The sequence below is a fragment of the Rhea americana genome, unplaced genomic scaffold (genome assembly GCF_003343005.1).
Source record: "Rhea americana isolate MKP2758 unplaced genomic scaffold, rheAme1 scaffold_211, whole genome shotgun sequence".
NCBI classification, from domain to species: Eukaryota; Metazoa; Chordata; class Aves; order Rheiformes; family Rheidae; genus Rhea; species Rhea americana.
Genome location: NW_028186269.1, coordinates 355,876 through 371,122, shown reverse-complemented (window position 1 = coordinate 371,122; position 15,247 = coordinate 355,876).

The window sequence follows — 15,247 nt, the reverse complement described above, 5'->3', positions numbered from 1 at the left end:
AGTTAAAACTTTTGTGAAATAGTAGTTCAAATGTACCCATATGAGCCTGTTTCAAATTTTTAATTTGTATTTTTAGATAATTTTTGGCTATTAGAATACAAATCACAAATGACTTGACCTCTTTTTCTCTGCTATTTACTCCAATATATTACAAAAATAATCTTGAAGGATTTCCTTTCATGCTTCCCCTTTGACTGAAAGCCCTTATTACACACTACTGAATTCATGTTTTAGATCCAGAACCAAAATTCCTCCAAAGTTCAAAGGGACTTCTGACTAGTGTTCCAGTTCATAACCAGCTTAGCTGAAATGGTGCAAGATGAGAAGCTTGAATTCAGACCTGAATTGTGCTATTTAATATTTAATGAGCACTCACACTTGGTCCAAACTTAGAGACGTGAACCTTGCCTTCTGAACTTTTTCTATGTACAGACCCTATTTTTGCCCTTATTTCTCCTCAGGGGGAGGGGAGAGCCAACTCGCGGCATTCAAGGAATATGTCACACACTGGCTTGAGCCCATCTCTTATGACACCTTTCCTCAGAGTCAAAATAGTCAGCCTCCATCAGGTATGAATTAGCCACACATGCGGAGAGTTGTCACCAGAAACTCACATAAGAACATCTTTTAAAAGAGATGAAGATAAGATACGTCTCTGTACCAGAGGAGTTAGTGAGCATAGCATGAAAGCCTCGTCTCTAGTCTGCAACTGACAGTGACAAGCTGATAAATTTGATCTACTAATTAAAATATACCATTACCACTGCGAACACAAGATCAGARGAGATCTCCCCTGATGTACCAAACACCTCCTACGTAGTACTGAGCATGCATCACTTCTAGAGACCTCCRCACTGGGGAGATCTGAACACATTGGAGCAGAAAGTACGGCATTTGCCTTGCATAATTTAGTCCCTTAATTTAAGTATCCGCCCAGGCTCTGTGTATAGTAGGTGGAAAGAGGAAGGCTAGGAAGGCTAAGACTAAGATAAATTAGTATCCTAAATACAGTCCAGCTATGACATTCTGAATAATGCCTCCATAGTCAGCCTTGGAAGCCTTGGCTCCTGCATTAAATGCCTRAATTAGACCCTTACTATTGGCAATGTGAACTATCTTCCTAAAACAAAAACAAACTTCCACAGTCCGTGCTATTTTCTCATMCATCCTTTCAGAAGTGTTCTCTGTTGCTATTACCTCCACTAAGTTTAACAATTTCATTACCACTGAATTGAGTAATAGACAATGTTGGGAACAGAAATGCCTCAAAGTTCACAAACACAGTGCTCATTAGTTTTCAAAAATGTAAATATTTGACAGCAGTTACTGCACAGAGGTATTAGAAATCCATGGGAAAGAAAAGGTGTGTCTTGGATGCAAAAGTAAAATTATTATTTGCTGGTAAAGGTGACTTTTTTTTGCTAGTGACCACAGCACTGTTAACAGACATCAACATCCAAGGTACGAGTACCCCCTAATTTTCTGACTGCTATCAGGCTTCCCAAACACCTTGTCCCAACAATTTTTCTACTCCAAAACATGAGTCAGGTCTCCCATCTGCTTTGGACATCCATTCAAAAAAGCTTATTTGGCCTTAATCCCAGTCTCTGAATTCTGTGTGGTATCCAGTATAGTGGATGCATTATTTTGAAATGCTGTAATATTGACTATGTTATCTTTTCTTTATAACTATGATCCCATAGAGCTTTTCTTTATATTTCCAGCATTCATTTCCCAGGCAGTTTTATAAGAATGTAATGAGGTGCTATTATTAAAGCCTATTAACTTATACAGGCTTGTTGCATGATGAGAACTCAATTTTATTTTCCTTAAGCAGCAGGCCAGATTGCAATCAAGTAGTTTCTCCAGCGAGTATCCCTACAAATTCATCACCCTATTTCTTAGTCTGAGATAATGCCACAATAGAGACCAGGCCAAAACTTTTCTTTTGCTAAGTTCCAGCAAGGATATATTTACTCTTTTCATACTAATTGGCTGTAGTAAGGTAATTTTTTCCTTCATTTCATTGTTTCTTCTCCCTTTTTTAACTTTACTCCCAGAAATAACAATGAGATATTTATGGATTGTGCTGAGCTCATGGGTTTTGATTAAGATTTCTACATAACTGAATATATWTTTTTTTAATTTATCTAACAGGACTAGCATTAGGCATGTGTAGCATGTATAGGCATGAGACCACACAACAGAGGAGGCTTTGCATTCCAGGTCACCATCTCCAGAGGCCAGAGGAGAGTGAAGGCTGCCAAATTGGTTAGATGGGCCCCAACTCCACCCTGCAGCTGTCAAAGCCCTCCCACGCACTGACAAAGCGAGATTTTCCCACCCTTCTCTGACCTCCAGAGATGTACTGAGTACGGAAACCTGCCCAAAGCACCAAGGTGTTAGGCATTTTGCTAAAAAGGGACAGAGAAGAAGAAAGGTTTTGCAACGAAAGCACAAGGTTGTCTGGCTTCACTTCCTAGGTCTTCTGCAGATTACTTGTGTGACCTTGCAATTTACTCCCTCTATTTCCACTCTGTTTTGGCTTTATGTTACATAAAACAYGAGATCGGAATGAGAACTTCTAGTTGTGATTAATGAGAGGCAATCAAACTGTGCTCAGGTCAGTACCATACTTTGCAAAAACAGTGCAAAATCAAAAAGAAAAAAATGAGCTTTTCAATATAGACTAGCGAAYGCAAACAGCACATTCCTTATCAGATAATCACCACTATACACTTTACAAATATTATTAATTCATCAGCTAAGATAAGTGATTCTGCTCTTACCCACCAAAAATGATATTTCAAATATACTGGGCTCCTGAGAAAATATTTTCAGACTGAATCTCAAAGAAAACATCTTATGGCACTGAAAATCTCTCATGAGATTCCTTAATTGATAATACTTGTGAGTGTCCAAAATGCACAGATTTTTGGAAAGCTACTTTCATTGAACTGGAATTCATCCTAAATTTCCTTGGCACCCATTTAATCATATCTGAGGTGATTTAACAAGTATTTCACAAATACCAGACTTAAGAGAAAAGTGCTACTTCAAGTTCTTTTAGTAGATAAAATATTAACAGTATGGCTGAGCAACTCTTTCATAGCAGCCCTTTCAGCTGAGCAACCAGTGACTCTAATGTGGTCATCTGATCCACACTATTATATTCCTAATTTGTGGGAGTCACCATAAAGGAGGTTCCTACAGACCCTAGGCAGTCAATGTGGAAAAGCCTCTACCGGAAGACTCAATCTCCCTAATTTTAAACACTTCAGAATGGCAAATATGACTCCTTCTAGAGAAAAACTTCAGGCCAGAGAGATGGCCAGAGAGTTGCCCAGAGAGATGAGAATCTTTCCTTAATTATCAAATGAAAGCTCATCCAGTTTTATGTAAGGCTTTTCTGTGCCACAAAGGACTACCATTTGACATGTCTATAATATCATTTTTTTAACTTGGCTTTGCCTGTGGATCTCTCTAAATCAGCTTAGCAGCCAAACCAGGACAGAGCAGCAAAACCTTCAGTGTATCACATTTAGGTCTTTCTCTATGATTTTCACACATTCTAAAGTCAGAAGAGAGCTTTTGACCAGTTGATCTGTTGTGAAACACACCACCTACAGTTTTTCTCTTACTTTACTTTATAGCAATATACTTTTTTTAAGATATTCATTTCAATTCAACACTTAAAAACTCCATGTTACCTTAGGTAGACTACTCYAAGGTTTCATTACAGCACAGATCAAGTTTAGCAACTCATTAAATTGGAGGAGTGTKATTTGGAAACAGAACTTGTGATATTACCACTTCTATATGTATGAGTACATGCATAGCTAAATATATGCATACATATCAAAATTTACATATGTATTTCTGATGTGAACTCTGTCATTAAATCTAATTATTCTTTTTTTGCTATTTAAAATTCTAATTCCTTTCTCAGTAAAAGCCAGGTTCAGTTCTTGGCTACCTCTTTCCACTGGTTTTGTGATTTTTATCATCCCTAGCCTTTCCTCTCCTTAACAATCTTTCTTAGTAATTCCCAACTAACTTCTTTTCCTCCTTTCTCTCTCTCCCACAAACCCCTTCATCAGCACCATGTCTTATCATGTCAGATGCAAGCTCCCTATTTACATCTACCAAAGTTCTCTAATATAATTCCCACCTACCTCTGAAGACTTCTCTCTGCCCATTCCCACGCTCTCTCCCCAAGCACCTCCCAATCCTTTTGCCTATCTGCTCCAGCTGGCTCTTTTCCTGCTCCCTGTGGTCCTCAGAAACTGCCAGCTGGCCCACTCTCTCTTCTTCCTCTGAACATTAGATACTCTTGCTGTCCCTACTACCCAACGAGGAATGAGGTTCACGTAACCTCATCTCAGCAGGAGAGCTCTAAACTCATCTTCTTGCTCTTGTGTTGTTGTTGACACCATTTCTGGGGCCAGACTCTTGTAAAAGGAAATCAAGAAGTTATGCACAGTTCTAACTGGAGCYGTAATGAACTGACTCATGGATGTCAGCTGCTGGATGGYGTCTAAATTCCTTGATACTTTTATYAAAACAGCACCAAATGTTGGTTTGCCTTTAAATCCAAGAGTTCAGACTCTTGTTTTGGAAGCAGAAGCAACTTAGTTCTATATAGAGTTACTGAAAAAACTTCAAAGTTGCCAGAAAAAAARGGAAGAATTCTCTGTCAATGTTGACAGAAAAATATTTCATTTACAGAAAACTCCATTTCTCCTTCCATAGTACTTCAAATCCCAAACTAGCCATTCAGTTTGGTTGTGATATCTAAGTAGCCATTGATTTTTCATTTTAAAGTGTTAATATCAAGACTACAAATTGCCAAGAGCTGAGCTTCTAATTTTATGATTATTTAATATTTCTAGACAAAGGGAATTATTTTTCTCATATGTTATTAGAACTAAGCATCATGAGAACAAAAGGAAAAGTTGACTACTGAACTAGAGGAACTACCAGATCTATTACTTTCATGGAAATGTTTCCTTTTAGTTGGCTAATGGGCATTATAAGCTAATGATAATGCAGCACATGCCTGTATGGAAGGGATGACCTCTTTCTGCCCATTCTCTGAACAGACACACAAAATCTCTCTGCATTTCAGACACCGCGCAGCACACTACTATGTTTTAGTSTATATTTACACTAGAACTGGGTGCAAGCACAGCTCTATAATGTCTGGCCATTCAGTGTACAGCCTGCACCCATTTATATCAACAAACTTGCACATAAAAAGCTCTTTTCTCATCCTTTCTGATTATCTACAGAGCAAAGTTACCCTCTTATAAGAACTGTTTTCAAGTCTTTTTCTGGGAGTAAACTTCCTTTCATTTGACAGACATAAATGAAAAGAAATTTAATATCCAATTACTGTACTGCCTTTTCTCCCAGATGGTATTCTGAATCTGTGTTACATTTATTTCCCCTCATTCTGACAGACCCAGCTTATTCTTATCTGTATCAACACCATCTTATTTTCAACACCCATGAGATGTTGAAGGGCTCAAAGAACTCATTTTGGCCTTTTTTGTCCTGGATCCATAGGGAAAACTTCTCTCACTCTAGCAGTGGTTCCTCACCCCTATTTCACTCCCTTCCKCCACAAGAACAAACAGATGAGAGTAGAAATATTTGATTTAGAMTCCAAGTAGCAAAGGAAATGACTTAACTCAGCAGAGGATGAGAAAACTACTGTATCATTATTACAGTGTCCTGGAAGGCTCAAATGACACTAGATATCCTGCAGAGGAAAGCACACTAGACCTAAAATACTTTTTATGCTTTCCCACCTCTCAGTTTGAAGCATCAGTGTGGTTCATTGAGAATAAAGTCAGCCTTAAAAAAAAAAAAAAAAAAAAAAAAAAAAAAAGTACTGAATTCGCTGCTCCATTCCCTTATCACACAAGTGTGCTGTGGTGCAGATCCTGATGCTAACTTTAAACTTTGCATTGTCCTTCAAGCTTCTAGCAACTTTTGGGGGCAGGATCTGTGAGCTCTGAGAATGGAGCAAGGTCACACCATTTGTAAAGAAATATATGCCATAGAAGATGCTATCAAAGAGGGCAGTAAAATACAGGCTTCCAAATTCCTGTGTGTGTGTGTATGTGTGTGTGTGCRYGCRCGTGCACCTGTGTRTGTAYGCGAGCAAACAACTAAGATGAAAGCTGGGATGTGGCGGGTAGTTAGTTTTTTTGTTATGCTAAACTCTGTGCAGGAAGAATGGATCRGGGAAGAAACTATGTGAAAAGCTACAAACTTACATTCTAGCTTGGTCCCTGATTTAAAACATTTGTGAGGAAATTTTTCTGAAAAATACAGAAAGAGATTTTTATTCTGCTTGCTGATTGACCACCTCTGGCCCAAGACAATAAATGAAATACAGTTACAGTTGGTTTACACCCAGTTTCACCATCACTGATTGATCTTCTACTGATCAGCACAAAAAGGCCTGTTGTCTGCTACTGCTTGGCAGAGAGGAGATGGCCGTGTCAGAATGGGACAGTTATGTCAGGAAGGCAAAAAATAGAATTCTGAGAGCAACCCAAATTTAATGTTGGCTTTGTAATTCATCTGTGGTGTTATGTCCTTTACAGTCGGGAATGCTTCRTTAAATACCATGCATTGTTTAATAAGCAGTTTGCCAACATTTTTTTCCATTTCTTTTAAGTCTAGAGCCAGCAAAGTAACCGCTTTCTAGACAACACAGATAGTTTAACTTCAGTAAATGTACTAATACTGATAGTGTCAAAGCAGAAACACTTCTCTGACAAGGACTGAGCAGAGGCTGCACAGCAGATAAGGAAATTATTTTTTAAAATGAAGCCAAAGGAAAATGGAATAAAGATAAAAGGGCAATCAAGCACTTTATAGTCCCTCCCCTCCCCAAGTGACAGAAATCCATTGGATTAATACAAAATCAACAGCACTGCCCCTAGGGAACAAAGTTATCTTGAAACTTCTTTATCAAATGAAACATTCTAAGAATCTGTTTTAATTAAAAGCATTACTTCTATCTTTTACCAACTGCAATCTTCTATTTGGCATAGCTTTAATAACAAATGGCAGGTATTTAAACAAATGGGATTTTAGCTGTGGAAGAAGGACGATATCTATCCATTTGGTTTGTTTAGAGTCCACTCATACCTTGACTGATGTTTATAGGTCTTGTACAGATGTAGCAAGAGAACTGCATGTTTTGTTTGGTGTTGTTTGTTCTCTCCTATATAGTAGCAACTTGACATCATATCACAGGAGGAGAAACCTGCTTACTCAGTACTACTCTGTCTCTCTTCTGGTAGGTAGAGCASAGCTGGATGCAACCTCAGTGATGAAAAACAGATGCAGATGTGCCCCTTCTCACATGATGCAAATCTTGCCACAGAAAGATACCAGTCTAGCTGTGCCATTCAAAACATACATTCTGATTTTAAGTAGCTAGCTAGTTACTTCAGTATTCAAGCTTCAAGTATTACTTTGGAGAAGAGCGTGGGAATTCAGATTTGCTACATGTGCCCCAAAGGAGAATTTGTTTGTCCAGTTTTAGATTGTGAAATACTCCAAGTTCTGCTGCTGTGTTCTTTTTAATTTCAAAGTAAACAAATATTGCTATGCTGACATGCCTGGTCCTTCAAGTACTAACACATCAGAGTAAACTTTTATGGTTACATAATCAAAAGGTTGCACAAAATTAAGAACATGCTTAAGTATTTGCAAGATCAGGAATGTAATCTGCTATGCCCAAATTATAAATTCAGAAGACCTAGAGAAAGTTGTCTTCATCTTGAATTCAGATGAATACTTTAGAATAACCTGAAGTGGAATATGAAACTGTTTGGTTTCATTCAGCCTCATGAAATTTGTGTTTAGCATAAAGAATAAACAACCTATGGAAAATGAAATTTTGGTTCTGGTTCTGCAAAGAAAATTTATATGCTTAACTTTATGGAAAAAAACCCCAAMAACAATGGCATCTATGGTGTTACTGCGTAATGGTTTTTGCTACTGGATCTGTGACTTAGATTTGGCATACTTAAATGTAYTTTTTTTGCAGACCACAGAAGTAGTCATTGCTCTTGTGTGTGTAAATTAGCTTTCATTCCAAGGAAGTTTTTAAATACCTGGATTTTTTTAAGGAATTTGTAATATAGCAGTTTTCTTTTGCAGTTGCAAAACATAACTTCTCCAAAACTAGCTGCTGTACTTCACATAAATGTAATATTGCTATCAGCTGCCTATTGACCTAAAAATGTTTGATTTTTCTCTCTCTCCTACTTAACAAGATTAAAGGCTTAGAAGTTCTGTTATACCATATCATGCCATATGTTAAGAGGAAAGACTAATTTTGGCTGCCTACAACATTCCAAGCTCTATTTAAATAATATTAGCTCAAAGCTCAACTTATATAAATGCTTAAATCTGCAGATGTARAGCCTTGAGTAGCAAAGTCTTTTAAGGACCAAAATCTGCAATTTACTACTTTTGCAAGGTCTGCCATACTCCTTGGAGACCTACTGTTTCTTGGTAGAGCCCTGGAAGGGCTTAGCAACATAGCCACAAGATCCATTCACACCCACTGAATTTCACTTAGGAAGGGATCTATTCAACTCTTCTAACCACAACACTCTGATGGTTAAAACTTGCTGCACAGTACTCAGTTAAAGCTGACTTCTGCTTTTCAGTTGCTTAGCTATCTACTCATGACAACTATAAGCAAATGCTGTCATTCTTTCTGCATTTGTTTCTCTCACTATTAAAGACGGTTTTCATTAAGTTTTCCTGTATGATCCATGAGCTATTATACCATGTAAGCACATGGGTAAGAGATGAGCAAGAGACACGTCAACACAAGCTTACTGTCAAAGACTTACTGTGTATCAAAAGCTGTAAGTTTGAATTTGGCAAACTAACTTGAACTAAGAGGAGGCATTCTTTGTGAGAAGACCATTAGACATCGTGGATATTAAGGGGAGATGATTACATCCTCATCAATTGGAGGAGCTCGGCAACTTTTTACAGAACATATATTAGGCCAGCTCATGGGAGTAAGGCTACAGATGTTAAAATAAATGCTTACGGTTCTCTTCTGGGATAAAAATCTCTTCAGTAAATCTTCTTTCTTATGGGACCTGTGCAAGCTGGGGTGCTTAAGTTGCTGCAGCAGGTGAAGTGTATCAACAAGTCTGTGCTCAGAAAGTTTCAATCTCTTGCTTCAGACTGTTGCCTGAAGAAATCGGAATTTATTTTTCCATCCTGATGAACAGGTYCAAGAGCTATTATGTTAATTTGCTCATTTTTCTGTTTAGCTAGTGAACTATTATTTTTGGTTGTTTGGTTTGGTGCATTTCTCATCTTTCTGCAACATCACAGATTGGCCGCTATGAGCGATGTTGTAGCCTTGAACAAAACGGCACTCTAGAGTATACAGAGGACCCCCTCAGCCAGCTTGGTTATCTGCATGAAAATTAATAAAGTGAAATACACAGATATTTAGACTGGATGATACAATCATCTGCTTTAGCCTTGCCTTCTGATATATRTATATTCACATATATATATGACACTGTAAATTACTGTAAACTACAAATATAATGTCATTAAAATATGCCATTTTAATAATTTTTTTAAAATAAGAAAGAAAAATGTAAATCCTATAGTACACCCATCTTTTGATCCAATGAAGTTATTATGCTTTCTTAGGTACTCTCCTTTCCAAACAGATTCACTTACCATTCCTTCTCTGTCTTAACTAGATCACGTACTTTCCACGCTGAATGACTGGTCCGTGTCTATCTCAGCACTGGGCATGTAAGTTGCCATGATTAGCTAAGGATGAGGTCACTTCAGTGATCACAGGAAGCTCATTAATTATTCTGAATATGTTTCAATCTTTCACTAGAAGTCTATCTGAAGCTCTGCTTTGGAGCATAAACATGTCCTTACAGATTTTCTCTTAAAACTAATACCTTGCTTACAATGAAGTTCTGAGGGTAAGCAGCAGCCAGTCGAGTTTTAGAGTGGCACTGCAAATATATGTGTTTCACCATTCGTTATAAACACAAAACATTCCAGCTGATGAGCTACATCAGATCATACATATGGCAAGCATCAAGAAAGTATTAAACCTGCTGCCTTGAAGAAAACACCAACAAACTCTGATTGTGTTAGGTGTTGCATACAAATACCTATTTCCATTTTGATATAAGAATTATACAATATATTGACTCTCTTCTCAGATCTGCATTCATTGACCGTTAAATAGCAAATCGTCCAGCGTAGTCCCAGCCACAAGTAGTGGGTTTCTCTCTAAATCTCACCTGCCTGGACCAGTCCATTTATTATACTTTATATACAGCCAGACAGCTACTATTACGCATTTCTGTAGGCTGCCTGTGAGGTTCCCAATAGAATGGGAGATGTAGTAATTAGAGAAGACATATATTCCTCTCCATGGATGGGTATTTTGCCATTTACTTGCTATTTTAGATTTTCTATAAATCCTTTGTCCCTGGTCATCTCAGCCGTTTAGTACTTGGCTTGGGATTAATTTTGTTCCTTCTTTAAATGAATTTCAACTACAGTCAGATGACTGTTATCATGTATGACTAACATAGCTAAGTGAAGGAAAAAAAAAAAACCTACTGGAATCTCAAAAGATCTCTCATATCCTAAATACCTAGACATATTATGTTCCCAAAAGGATAAAGGAGACAAAAAAAATCTATTATCTGCTGATTCAGCTGACATGATGTGCACAACAGAGGCTGAACAGAACACACTCACCATTGCTGTAGCAATGGAAGCTGTTGCCAGAGAAGGAAAGCTGAAAAMGGAAGAGGAAGCTGATCAATAATGTTTCTTATGTACATTTTTTTGATGGYAAGCGTGTTTCTTTCCAAAGTCCAAACATGTATATTCTACAGACMCTCAGAATGATATTTCTACATTGATCACATCTCCTGAAGCTTTTTGGAAAGGTACGAATTTCTTCCTCTCTACCTAAGGTGAAATTTCACTCTGAGAGAAGGCCAAAGCATAGGTTTGCCCTATGCAGAGCTCTTTACATACAGCAAATAAGTTTATTTAATGACGATCTATTACAATATGGCAAAGTTACAGACTTATCTTATACTGGGCTGTTTAGATATGTTGTGCTGATCTATGTCAGTATCATGTTAACTTGGTGCCAGTTTTAGAGGTGCTTTGGAACCTAATAATGAGGTATAGGATAAGGGACAGAAAAACAAAATGAGAACAAAGACTTTTTTTAATGGAATTATAAAGCAATCAATAGCAAAACAGATATTCCTAGTGATTAAAAAAAAGCCTTTGGAAATCAGTCATTCTTACTGTAACGTATGTGTAAGAAGGAGAACCTCGAGTGGTTCCACTCCATTTACGTATCTCCCACTGTTTTCATCACTGTTGCTCATAAGCCCTCTCCTTCACTTCTGTCGTTCTCCCTCACAAAACCTTATGATCTTTCCTCTTTTTATAGTTTTATGCTTTTAAATTGCTCTAAGTCTGCTGGTAAAAGAGAATGCCTAAATATATAACAGATACACCCGTTCACCTTGGGATGAATGTTTTATCGGTTCAGATGTCATTATTCCTCACAGTCACATGTTCCTTTCTTCAACACATATGGCAAACAGCTGTATTGTACTGGCACTACTCTTACTTACAGTTTAAACCTGAGAGACTCAGGATTTCAAATTAAACCAAAAATAATACAACAACRCTGACCTCTTCTTAAAGGGTACTACTTTTAATCAATGGAGAAGCAAAGAAGATGAATGAGGAAACAGAAATTATGCAATAAATAGTATTGCCCTGTCTGCAGAAGATGGTGTTCCAAGGCAGAAAGGACAGTAAAAGCCCCAGATCTGTATCCAGTGGTACTGTAGAAATGGCCAAAGTTTTTGCTCCAATCTTCTCCAATGTTCATTGAAGACAGAGGACAGAATATTTTCATCTTGTATAGTAAGGCAACAGAGTGCTCTATAGATAACACCCAATGTTTAAGTAGCACTTTCATTCAGACATCTTGAAGCCTTTTCCAGGGGTGGATAAGGTGCATTATCTCCATTTTACAAGACGGAAGAGTCAAGATACTCTTGGATTAAAACACCTACYCCAAAATAACCTTTAATTTCACCCAATGGACAGGTTCAGATTTATAGCAATTCAAGTAGCTAAATCCTACTTTTCTATTTACCCATTCTCTAGTATTTCTCCACTCTGGCACATTTCATGTTATGTGAGCAGGGAGATGCTGTATAACTAGGGCACCCTTCAGCCATTCACACTGCATTTGCATCTGGCTCTGTAGCCTAGTAATGCTAAAGAACAGAGGAACAGGGCCATTTGTGACTAAACACAGAAGTGCTGAACACTTACTCTGTGGAAAGGCTTTAAATCATACGTCAGATGTTCACCTAAACTTCTCTTTTAAAGATCATGATCAGAGATTGCAGAGCCTGCGGAGAGTGCAGAGACTGACAKGAAACCTTTACCCACTGCAAGCTCTTTGTACAAATTACTCAGTACAACAGGAAATCCTATCGCACAGCAGTGCATAGCGCCTGATTGCAAAGAGCTTGCCTCCCACTCGCATGGTCATCAGGACCTTTCAGCATGACTGCACAGCACATAGCAATCAGCTAATGCTATATTTAGACTGAGAACTCTTCTTTCTTTTCTGCTGCACTGAGAGGATGGAAGTTGCATTGCATACAGTAGTCCCCTGATTTCATTTCCTCTTGTAATACACCATTTGCATTCTCCTTCCCTCCTAGTGTCAGACACAGCATACAACTTCTTCTTTGGTTCATGTGTGTAGGGAGGTGGTGATGGAGTATTTTCTTGGCATGTTTGTGCCTACATGCTGGAGCATTATTGATACATTTTTATTTACTACTATCTTTTTTWAATTTTTTTAAAAACTTTAAACACCTGCCAATTCCAAAACATTTCACCTTCTTTTGTTTGCAGCAAACTCTTGTTTGTGGAAATGCAATCTTTGTTTATTTTTTTCTAACTAAAATACATTGTCTCATGCCTTTCCCATTTTTTTCTTCAGTTAATGGAGGGAGAGGAAAAATACAAGAGCTACTGAGGACTAGTCAGCATCAGGAGAACTGGTCATGACCACCACTTTTAGAATCACCATAGACACAGATTTAACCAGGACATTTTATCTCTTCCGAAAGCCTCCCTGCTACCAGTYGCAGTAGGACTTTTCAGGGCTAGTGGATAGCAATCAGTACTACAAAACCAGCACATGCTATTCCAACTCACAGGATATGTTGCAGTTGAACTGCTTSCTCTGTCACTCGCATTGGTACTGTTTACCATCTAACATTATTTATCTTGCTATAGTGCCAGCACTTGCTCAGTGACAAAAGTTCTTTGGAGACAGCTTAAATAGACCATCAGTTATGAGTTTGGTTTGCAAGGTTTCACCCCTGAAAATGGCTGGGTTGAGAAGCTACATTGATGACTGCATACATGTAGCCTCCCTAACACAACAGACCAGTGTCTCAGTTGGGCTGAGGTGAAAAGCTGTCAGGTAGCTATGGCCAGAATCACAAACTAGGATCATCCACCAATCCAGGATCATCAATCACTAACCAGGATCAACCAGAATCACTAACCAAGAAGCTTCTTAGTGAATGCCAATATAGGAGTCAGAATATGGCAAAAGTTGTGAACCAGTAGGATATCCAGCAGAATTACTCAAATTGGAAAGTGGCTAGGACATGGAGACTAACAAGATAAATGTGCAGAATATGCTCACTTTATTGCTAACTCATCTCTGTATTTCCCTTTCTCCTCTGCACTTTTATTGCTGCTTGATAGTGCTTTCCAATAGCACTGCAACTTTTCACTGTACAGGCCAATGGGCCATAGTGTACAAATAAGGAACCGATGAGGCCTGTTTTTGAATACTTCCAGATTTCTGGGTGTATCCTTCCATTGTTCATCTTAATAAATATATACTGCGACTACAAAATGGATCAAGGGCTATGATATGTCAAAGGGAAGTGCAGCCACCCAGTGGTCATTCAGCGTTACATTACACAGCAAATATTTCATGGACCCCACAAATTTACTTTCTTAAAGCTATTAGAAAGTCAATTTTCAGTAAGTGTGGAGGATGCAAAATCACCGCAAACTGTACACTTTGGTTATTGTATCTTGCCTTCTAAGAGATGAAAGGACAGACTTCAAAAATCTAACACAAGTGATTGTGTTAGTCAATTTATCTGTGAGCAAGGTTACTATACAACAGAAATTTATAACATTCTTACTGTGGTGTTTCAAATCATTTGTATTCCAGTAGTCTCAGTAAGCGCCAGCTGGAATTGCAGCCTCATGATCCCAGATGATATACTGATTTCTAACAAATGCAGCCTTGTCCCCTGAGATTTTAGCATCAGATAGACAAGAAAAGAAAAATCAGAAGTGTCGCTAGTCCTCTACACAAACAGGGAAAAAAATCGTGACTTTCAAAGTCATAGCAAAAATCTGTGGTGAATCTGTGAGGTGGACTTCTGACTTCTGTTCTAGCATTCTGTATTGAGAATGTCTACTTCACACCGCCTCTCCTCTTCCAAATGTCTTTTAGGGAAATGGTGGAGGCTTGAAAAACTGTGAAAAATTATATTAGCAGCACAGCTATTCTGAAGCAGCCTTTTTCTTGTCACGGAAATAGAGTGGCTAGAATTCAAGATTTTTTTGCTTAGGTACAATGGACTAGCTGTATGATTTGAGTTCTAATTCAACTTTTCAGTATTTGATTCACTAAACTGTCCAAAAAATACAGCAAGTGTGTATTTCACAACTGTGTCAACTGATTTTTATAGGGTGCTTTCAGACTATTACAAAATAAAGATCATAAAAGACCAGAGAATTAGCATTATGTTAGGATTTTAGCCTCAAAGCATCACAACTGACAAAAACTGTGCCTTAGGATATTGAAAGTCCATTTTTTTATTAGGAATGGACTGGTAGTGCCCAGAGCTAGGGTAATATTGGAATTTAGGTTTGAGAGTAATTTGGACAAATGCTTGGACATATTGTAATATGTTCAGTATCGTAATATCTTGAAGCTGTTTTCATGAGATTCGGAATGTCTGAAAGAAAAGAAATAGGCCCCTTCCAGTATTGGGTCCAGCTGGTGATTTGATGCTAAACACAGATATATAAAATAAAGCACAAAGAG